Here is a 9,900-nt window from a genome sequence, read left to right on the forward strand (position 1 = left end):
AAAGAAGACATTAGATACTTCTACCTTTTCCTCACCCTTTGTCACTATGCTTCCTCCTCCGCAACCAATAAAGGATGGAGATTCTCCTTGCCCTCCTTTTGTTGCTGATGTTGCTAATAGAAACATTTTCATTGTCTTTCACAGTAGAGCCAGATTAAGGTCTAGCTGGGCTTTGTTCCTTCTAATTTTCTCCCTGGATAATGTCACGACATCCTTGTAGTCCTCCTGAGCTGCCTGGCTCTTCTTCCAAGTGTCATAAACACTTTTTTCCTCTGAATGCCAGACAAGGCTCTCTGGTCAGGCAGGTCAGTCTGTCCCACCAACTCATCTTTTTGGGATATAGTGATGGCTGCTCCTGCACCTTTAAGATTTTCTTCTTGAAGAATGTCCAGCCTTCTTGGACCTTCAGGACTGCCTCCCAGATACTCTGTTGGCCAGACTCCTAAACAAACCAAAGTCTACCCTCCAGAAGTCCAAGGTGGCAGTTCTGCTCACTCCTGGCCTCACTTTGACAACTAAAAATTCTGTAATTTCATTAATGGTATGCCCAAGACATCCTCTAACCATCCAAGATCACTTAGGACTAACTGACGTGCTTGATTTTATAGACAGTGCTCAATGTGCTGTTATGCTTCTTTGTTCTTTGCTGTGGTCATCAACAACACCTCTTTGGCCAAGTGCCTAGGACCTGCAAGGCTGGTGAGGAAGGGTGTAGTTGGACTGGCACTCAGGAATCTTGAGACCCATATGGAGTAGAAGAAGAAATATTGTTTATTTTTCTAGTTGGCTCACAGGAAATGAATGCATCACCCACTCAGCCATAGAGAATGGCTGTTTGCTTTATAAAATAATATAAGTTATGCTAACCACATTACCAGGGGTGGGGAGCAGGGCAATACCGGTCACATATGGTATCTCCTCGGGCCCTAGGATTGATGAAACCTATTTTCTTCAGTAAGAAGGCACAAATTATAGCAAATTACCATCCCAAACTCTTTGCCAGGAGGAATCTTATGCTTAAGGTAATGATTTCTTCTTCTTCATTTGGATCATGTTGAGATCAATTTTATACTTTTTTTGATAGTAAAATCTGCTTATTTTTTATTTTCTTTATTATCTTGCAATTTGTTATTATATCTGAATTTACTATATATGTTCTGCTTTAAATATGTTGGATATTTGTTCTTTGTTGTGTTTCTTACCTCTGTAGCAGGTTTTATTTGGTTGTCAAAAATCAGACTATCAAAAGATAACATTATCTTGTCTTGGACCATTACATATTGTGGACTGATAGTCGCTGCTCACTTCTTAATAAGAAATGATTAGTCATAGCCATACATAATATAAATAAAGATTTTAATAGTAAATTTGGCAGTGGTTAATAGTAGCTGGATGACTTCCCTATTTACAGTACACTGAGACACAGATTATTATTACTGCTTGTAAATAATTGATTGTAAGCTAATTGATGTCATGTGGTAAAGTGATTTTTTTTCCCCTGAAAGAATAAGCATATGATCATCTTCATAGGAATCTGAAATTCATTTGGAAACTAACTAACGAGAATTTTGTTGTAATGGGCTGGATTAGCTGCTAGTTCTTAAAAAAAAAGAATTTTACTGTGACAAGACTTTAAAGGTTGTTGGGACTAGGTGGTAGAAAGACAAAATAAATAATAGTAGTGGGCATTATTTCTGTCTTATTCACTTATCTCTAAAATGAACCAAATATGAGATTATGCTTTTTTGACTTATTTTAATGAGTTGATAGCATGATTGACAGTCTATATACTTTTTTTACTATCTTTACTGAATGAGGAAATCTGACAAAATTTGTCATATAAATCATATTTAAGTCATAAAACATAACATTTGCTCCTTCAAGATTTGTGTTGAAAAGACTGAAAGGATTATGTCTGAAGGAGGTCTTCAGACTTCTGCAATCTCTGTAGTTATTTAACAGTGTTGTGTACTTTATCCTGCCTCTGACTCCTGCTAAGAAGATGTGCATTTGACTTCTTCCTATTAGACTCATGAACAGTATAGGAAAAATGTCAAATTTACGACTATAAGATTCATTTAGTTGGGTACACAATCATTCATCTTAATTATGTCTGACACCTTCACCATTATAAAATCAGTTTCCCAGAAGAAGAGAAACTCACACTCTGTCTCCTTTAGGAATCCTTCATTGAAGGAGACTAGTTATTTCAGTCCTCTGAGGAAGCTAATAGTGTAGTCGAAGGATCATAAAAAAAAAGAATAATGGCTCATATTCATCAAGAACAGGGAAATACTACACTGCCATGCCTGGTAACCATAACTCCTAACACTGCTTTTTTGGAGGGTAGTAGATTATAGTACATAAGATTTTGAAGCAGGAAATGTATAAACTTCCAACAAAGGCAATTCTTTTATATCTTTTTTGCCTTCATTGAAATAAATGATAGCTTGTCACTGAACTCTGTAAGAAACTATATTAGGTAATTTTTTTTATTTTCCATGAGGCATATTTTATTTATATTATGCAAAGGTAAAGAGATAATGAAACCACTAAAAAAGCCACTCTAAGCATCTTGATCATCTGCATATGCTAGTTGTAAACAAATTAAGATACTTTAACATATGTATGTGAAAAAATACATTTTTACTTTGATAAAAAAATAATTATATAAAAATAAAACCATTATTATTTGAAGGATCAGTAATGTAGAATTTTCACGTTGTATTACTTAGAGAATGAATATTTCACTATTCACAAAAGGATAAGTAAAACTGTTAAGTCAGGTACCATAATAGATAAGGCATTAAACATGATCTCTATTTTTCAAATGGTCTTTTCCTCTCAAAGATAATAATAGAAAAAGATGTAAGAACTTAATTTTAAAATTCCGCAATTTGTGGAGGATAGAAGTTCAAATGAAAAATTGAATCTTAATAAATACTCTTATATAGCTACATACATAGTATTTATAACCATTAGACTACAAAGTCTCTGTAAATGTAGCACATCCCTCAAAACTGCTTCAACAAAAAACAGCATTCAGAAGAGTACTAGGGTTAGGCTATAAAAAGGTTACCTTTATTTACTGTCCTCAATTCAGGGGAGACCATTGCTGAATCTATACCTTGCAGAGACCATCCTAAACTAAAAGAAAAAATGTATCCTGCTTTTATCTTTCTCTGTTTAATATTTCTGCAGAATGAAAGCTTGACTAATTTATTCAGGAAGATAAGTGTAAATGAGAAGCAAATACTTTTGATTATTAAGAGACGGAGTGCTTCCAAAACGACAGGAAGTTGAATCTGAATATGCCTCAGTACCCCGTGAGTAGATTAACCATTTTTCATTCTGTCCATTATCTCTATGGTTTTTTGAGGCAAGGACCTTCTATCAATATGTAAACAAAGTAAAGTAAAATAGCTCGATTTGAGGAAAAATCTTTGTAGTAGGATTGAGAATGATGACGATGATGCAGCTAAGACAGAGGCTCTGAACAGATTCAGTGCCCTAATATAGACAACTGTAATCAGAGGATTGGGCTACATTTCAGTAACAGTGATGGCATAGTAGTTGCCAGTGAGCTCGTAACTGCTTCATTACCCATGCTTGACCCCTTGTGATGAATATGCTGAGCCATTGTCAGATGACAGATTCAAATGGCAAGGGAACAAGCAAATTAATTACTTTCCTAAATTATATTTATCATCAGAATTGTGATGAAAAATAAAAAGTGCCACTGGGGTTGAAAAAACCCAAACTAAGTGCCAAATTCTGATCTACTGTCAATTGAATTGCTCTGGCTTCATAGTGAACTGAAGTGAGAATTTTTCCTCAGGCATTTAGAAATTCAAAAATTTGACTTTCTTCACACATGACAATTGTAGTCAATAGCTCTATTGTGATGTGCAAAACATTAATTCTAAAGATAGGCTTATTTAATGAGCACTTACCTGGTTGGTTTTTCTTGAACTCAAAATAAAGCTTCATTCAAGCAGTGCCAAAACATTTAGATAGCTCTGAATTAATTTTACATTTTCTTTTAAAATGATCTAACTTAGAAAAAACATATATTTTAAATACTTTCCCAATTAAATGAGATTTTTCCTGATTATTAAAAAGTTTACATTTAACTGTACTAATCTTTCCATAAGTGAGTAACTTGGTGTACTTACTTCAGTTTTAGTATCAAACTTAAAATGTCTACTATTGCATCTGCTTCCAGTGGTCAATTGGTACTTGAATGGCTAATATGCAAATTAACAAGAAGTAAATCTTATCCTTAAGCTGTTCAAGAAGATTTGAAATCCTCAAAAAAGCCCCCAACAAACCAGAAAAACAACTAAAACCCAAAACTCAAACGAGCATATAATAAATAATCAGAAAATTTTTGTCAAGAATTAGTCTGGTTGGAAATAGTAACTTTAAGAAGTTATGGACAGGCAAGTGATTGTATGTAAACTGCTGAAATCTAGAATATTATCAAGCTAAATCTAAAAGTGTTCTCTAACTATGTCCTGATCCTCTGTCTAAAATATATAAGCTCCATTTCATCCTCTTCTGCATGGGCAAACCCAGGTTCCTATGAAAGGAAAAGTCTGACAGAAAGTCAGTTCTGTTACATCCAGCTTATTCCCCAAAATAAATGACCACAAGTACTATTCAGAGAAAAACAGTAGTGTAGGTAGTAAATTTACCTTTCTTCACTGGCATTACATGAATTCAGGACAACTCCTTTAGATGACTTCAGTGGGACTAAAGTTGAGTGAGATGTGTTATATGTAGATGTTCGGTTTGTAGCTGGTTCAAGACACAGGAAGTTTATTCTCCTCTTCACTTTTTTAAGCTCCAGTTTCCCATCTCTCTACTGTCTTTTGTCTTTATATTACCATCTATTAAAGACAAAGTTCATTTTATTGCATATTAACACAGTACATGGAAAGAATCAGGTCTCAATCTTGATAAAGACCTTGGTGCACAACAGTTCAAAGATTGATTAAACAAAAGTAAACAAAGTAACAAAGCTTAGCTTTTGATTACCAAATAGCCCACCAAAAAGTGCATGTTCAAAATGCAAGTTTTTATTGACAAGAAATTCAACAATGCACTAGACAGCTTAATTCTTGTTTTCTCAATTTGTAAGAAATTGAACCTGCCAAGATTTAATTACATGTATAGCTTAACACCTCCTGCAGACACTCTACTTCTTTCTAATGAATCAGAGGACACTTAGCATATGCTACCCTGTGTGTCAAAGCTGGTGTCTCTTTTGTCTTTCTTCTGCCTCATAGAGTATAGATTAACTTGGCTTTGCTCTTTAAAAGACTAGAGCAAAAGTGATCCAGAGAGATGGTCTGTGATTTACTTTGACATCAGAGAGGAAAATGTGCATTTGCAAATACACTGGTGATGATTCATGTACCTTTAGATTAATAATACCTTGCATATTGCAAGCTGTTAGAAATCTGAAACCCAAAAAAATATTTGCGAAACAATTCTCCACTAGAAAGTGTAATAAAATCTTAAATGTAACTTTGATTCTATCTAGTCGGAGATTCAAATTATGTCTCTGCGCTGAGGCTCCTGAAGGTTCCATTAAGGTTTCACTTCACCTAATAATGTCATGTTATGTATTAAACTTTAATTGTGGCTCTCTTAAAGCTTGCATGCTCCAGTTATGGAGTTAAGAATATTTTTTTTTGTTATAGGTAGGAAATGTACTACACAAATACAAAGGCAGCTCCTCTGAGAACAGGTTCGATGAGACGTGCAATGATGCACAGGTAAAATGTAAAACTAATGCATACTAGGCAATTTAGTAGATGAAGAACAGAAGTAGTTGCTATGTGCACAAATATAGAATAGGGGAAGAAATCAGCATGGTTTTTGGAAAATTAATTCTTGCATTACGTACCTTGCCAAGCGGTCAACAAGTTTGTTGATAGGGTCAATCCCATTGAAATGTATTGTTAGATTACCAAAAGCCTTTTGACAGGGAAATAATCTCAGAAAAACTTTAGATGAGAATGAAAGTCCTCGCACGGTTAAGAAATAGAATCTATAGGTAAGTGATCAATTTTCATAGTGGAGAGAGTTCACATGGGAGATCCACACCAAGCTGTGCAAGATATGCTGATGTGACCTTTGACAACAGCGAAATGACAAATTTTCTGATATTACCGTGTTATTCATTATAGCAAGTACAAGAACTGTCTGTGAATAATTGTCAAAAGTCCTTACAATACTGGTGGGCAATAAATTTATTAAAACTAAATATATAAATAAATAAGCATATCATGTTGCATAAAGAATTATGTGTTCTGAACTGACCACTGTGATTCAGTGTGAAATCTGGGGGTTAAGATAAATTGTTCCATATGAATGTTTGTTCAGTATTTATTAGCAGTAGAAAACACGTAAACCATCATAATGTCAAGGATTATTTGAAAGTAATAGAGAACTATTATACTAGACTATAAAGAATTGGGTCACTATACGAATGTATATGCTGGATCCCTAAATGTCAGAAAAGTATATTGCAATGGAAAGCTTCAGAAAAAGGGAAATAAAGGAAATGCATGAAATCAGTCTGTGTGAGGAATGAATAAGCCACAGCTAAACAAACTTGGGCTCTTCATTATAAGCAAAATATGAGTAAAGGAGAACTTGACAGAGGTTTATAGGATCAAGAGGGGCATGGAAAATATGGACAAGGGAGCGAGGAGGATATGGATTGATTTTCTGTTGTTTTTTTCAACAAAGGATTGAAGAGACATTAGGTGAAGCCAGGAGGACACAGGTTAAAACAGAAGAACATGATGCTTCAAGCAATGGGTTATCAATCTGTCTTTAGTCTAGGAAACTGTAACTGTTAAAAGTTTAACAAGTTTGGCAGAGACTGACAATTAAGGAAGAAAAATCACAGAATCTCTGAGGCTGGAAGGAATCCCTGGATATTATCTAGTTTAACATCCTTGCTCAGTCATGGTCAGCTATCATAAGTTGCTCCGTGTCTCCACAAATGAAGCCTCCAGAACCTCTTTGGGCAGTCTGTTCCTGTTTGATCACCCTCACAGTATTTTCTTTTTCTTACACTTAAATGGAATTAAATATCTGATCATTGTGTGTTGTCCCGTCACTGAACAACCCCGAGGAGAGTTTGGATCCATCTTTTTTACCTCCTCCCAGCACATATTTACACACATTGATAAGAATGTATATGAATGACATCTTGTGAGACACTGAAATGGTTTATGACTTAAACATTGTTAAAATCACTGAAGGACTTTTGTCCACTGTAGCAGACTGTGCAAAGAAGCAACTGCTCACCAAGGCCTAGCCCTCCCTGAACATCCCTACTAATTTGGACTGTGATAGGAACTTGAGATAAGATAAAGGTACTATGCCCAATTATCCTAGGAGAAGAATGCATCCACAAGTGTGAAAGACTGGAATGCTGATGTCTCTAACAATCAAGGTGCAAACTGAAAATGTGCAAAGTAACTGCCCAGGTGCTGAAGGTGTGCACACCAGACACCTCAGGCTACCAGCTGGGTATTGATCAAGATAAGGAAAGAAGCAAATCCTTCGAGGTGGGGTAGTGTTTCTTTTTCCTTACAGGAGTGATTCATCTGTGATAACTCCCCTCTGGGGAAGCATTGTGACAATTCACATATAGCCTGAAGATGTTAATCTCTGCTGATAGGCCATAAGGAACTCAAGGCTGATGTAACAGGCAGCTGTAACATCTTAGAAAGTGTCAGAGACTCATGACATATCCTGTGATCCAGTATTACATCATCCCTTGTAAAACTCCCTACTCCAGGGGTGGCACCAGAGGCATTTCTACCTAGCCTAAGCCAAATAAAAGACACAACAGACTGCTCAACATACTTGGATTTCCCCTACCATGGGCTTCTTCTTTCACACACACGGACTTCTTCCATTACCACACAGGACTTCCTTCACCAACATGGGCTTCTTCCCTCACTACACTGGGCTTCCCTCAACAGATCCAGACTGCAACTATCACTTTGACAAGAATGGGATTCTCACCACCAAGAAGACCAGAAGAATAGAATCAACAGGACGCCATCAGAATCCAAGGATGTTGATATAATTTCTTCCTAATCTGTCTCTCTGTCACTCTCTTTGTGTCCCCCCCTGTCTCTTTCTCCTATTTCTTTCTATCTCTCTCTACCTTGCATTTACTGTTAAATAAAAATCCATACTATCGACTTTGGCATATGGCCTCATTTGCACCTTAATTTGGGCAGAGGCATCTCTCTAATAATTTTAAAGAACCTGACCTTAACACATCTGTCAGAACAACTGTGTGTGTGAGGGAGCAGCCCACCACAGCAATATAACTTACGATACTGATGCATGATGATCACATAGTGCTAACAGGAGGTCAAAAGTTTACTTAGCACTCTGCCCAAGAATTTCTGTACAGGCTATAGAACAAACTTGATTCATTTACCCACATGTCAGTGTTAATTGGCATTTGGGATGTTATAGGACATTAGAGATATCAGGAAAGCTAAAAAACGTGACTTGGAATTGATGGGAGAACTGTTCCCTTGTGAATCATATAATCATAGAATCATCTGGGTTGGAAGGGACCTCCGAGATTATCATGAAGCAGAACCTGAAGGCCAGGCAGACTATCTTAGGTATCTCAAAAGTAATTAGACAACTGTATGTGGGCTGCTGAGTCATCACAGATGAATTCATCCTCAATTTATGTGTTTTCTGGCATCAGTCCTTGTCTTTCATAATACTTCTTCTATATTACATAACATTATAAAATAAAATTTATACTAAGTGGAAAAAACCAGCTTCTTTATTATCTTGACTGACAGAGCAACAAACTCATTGGTGAAAGGAAACTTTATAATTGAAAGGCTTCTAATTTCTTTGGAGAATGCTTGCTTTTGTTTGGATAAAAATGCCCAAAAAAGTAATTTGTGTTATTGTTAAGGTCTTTCTTCTAGTTTAGACTGTGAGAGAAGTTTCAACACGTACCTGTATGAGTCCTAATTCAGAAGAAATCATTAAATAGTTTTGTCGCCAATACAGACTTCAACAGTCATCAATCAGGCTCATGAAATGACAAAGTAACTGTGTCCACTGTGATGCTTACAGATTAGCTTACAATTTAGGGGTTTTTTTATGAGTGATTCCTATTTTATCAGGATAAGGACTACTGGATTTTGTGTGTCATCTCCAGTATTTTTCTTTGGTTTTCTTTTATATCCAAGTAAGTTGTTTCAATCCAGACATAAAAAATGCCAATGCTCTCCATATTTTCATCTCATATTTTGCAAATGTAACACATTAATTTATTAGGCTTGTGCTTATTTAATTTCCTATTCTTCTTCATTACCTCAATACTTCTCTGCACGTAAGCTTTCATTTTTAGGAACTACAAAATAGTTTTATGAAATGCTATAGGGACACAGTATTGAACAGAAATGCCTTAGTTTGCAGAAAAATGAGTAATTCCATTCTGCTTTGTAAAGACTAATCTGAATATGCCCACTCCTGACCTTGTCTATATGCATTACTTAAGTTTATATTGAATTGCCACAGCTAGCTACCTGATTGTTCTTCAGGGGAGAAATGCTTGTTGTCAGAACCTTGAACAAAATCATAATAAAAGCAAATAAATGGATTATGTAAATCTCAGCATGCTACTTCATCTCTTTGCTTGCTTTGAGTCAGTTCATAAAACATTTCAGACTAACCAGAGATAATTAGTTATATTTGTTATTATTTCTGTAATGCAGTGAGAATATGCAAGAACAAAAGAAGGGAAAAAACCCCAAACAACTCCCTTCCACATGCTCAAGTTTAGAAATCTCAGATTTGTTTGGAATGGTGCATACATGTGCTGAC

At 35.7% G+C, this 9,900-nt stretch overlaps 1 long non-coding RNA gene across 1 annotated transcript; it reads left to right on the forward strand.

Annotated features, from left to right (window-relative positions):
- The first annotated feature begins 3,260 nt into the window (after positions 1-3,260).
- On the forward strand, positions 3,261-7,676 carry LOC108641096. The gene is made up of 3 exons (XR_001921754.1): positions 3,261-3,326; positions 5,709-5,783; positions 6,763-7,676. It is a non-coding gene; the product is annotated as an uncharacterized LOC108641096 (long non-coding RNA).
- Positions 7,677-9,900: the final 2,224 nt, after the last annotated feature.

This window comes from Manacus vitellinus, unplaced genomic scaffold, assembly GCF_001715985.3.
Source record: "Manacus vitellinus isolate BGI_N305 unplaced genomic scaffold, ASM171598v3 scaffold_4_pilon, whole genome shotgun sequence".
In the NCBI taxonomy this organism is placed as follows: domain Eukaryota; kingdom Metazoa; phylum Chordata; class Aves; order Passeriformes; family Pipridae; genus Manacus; species Manacus vitellinus.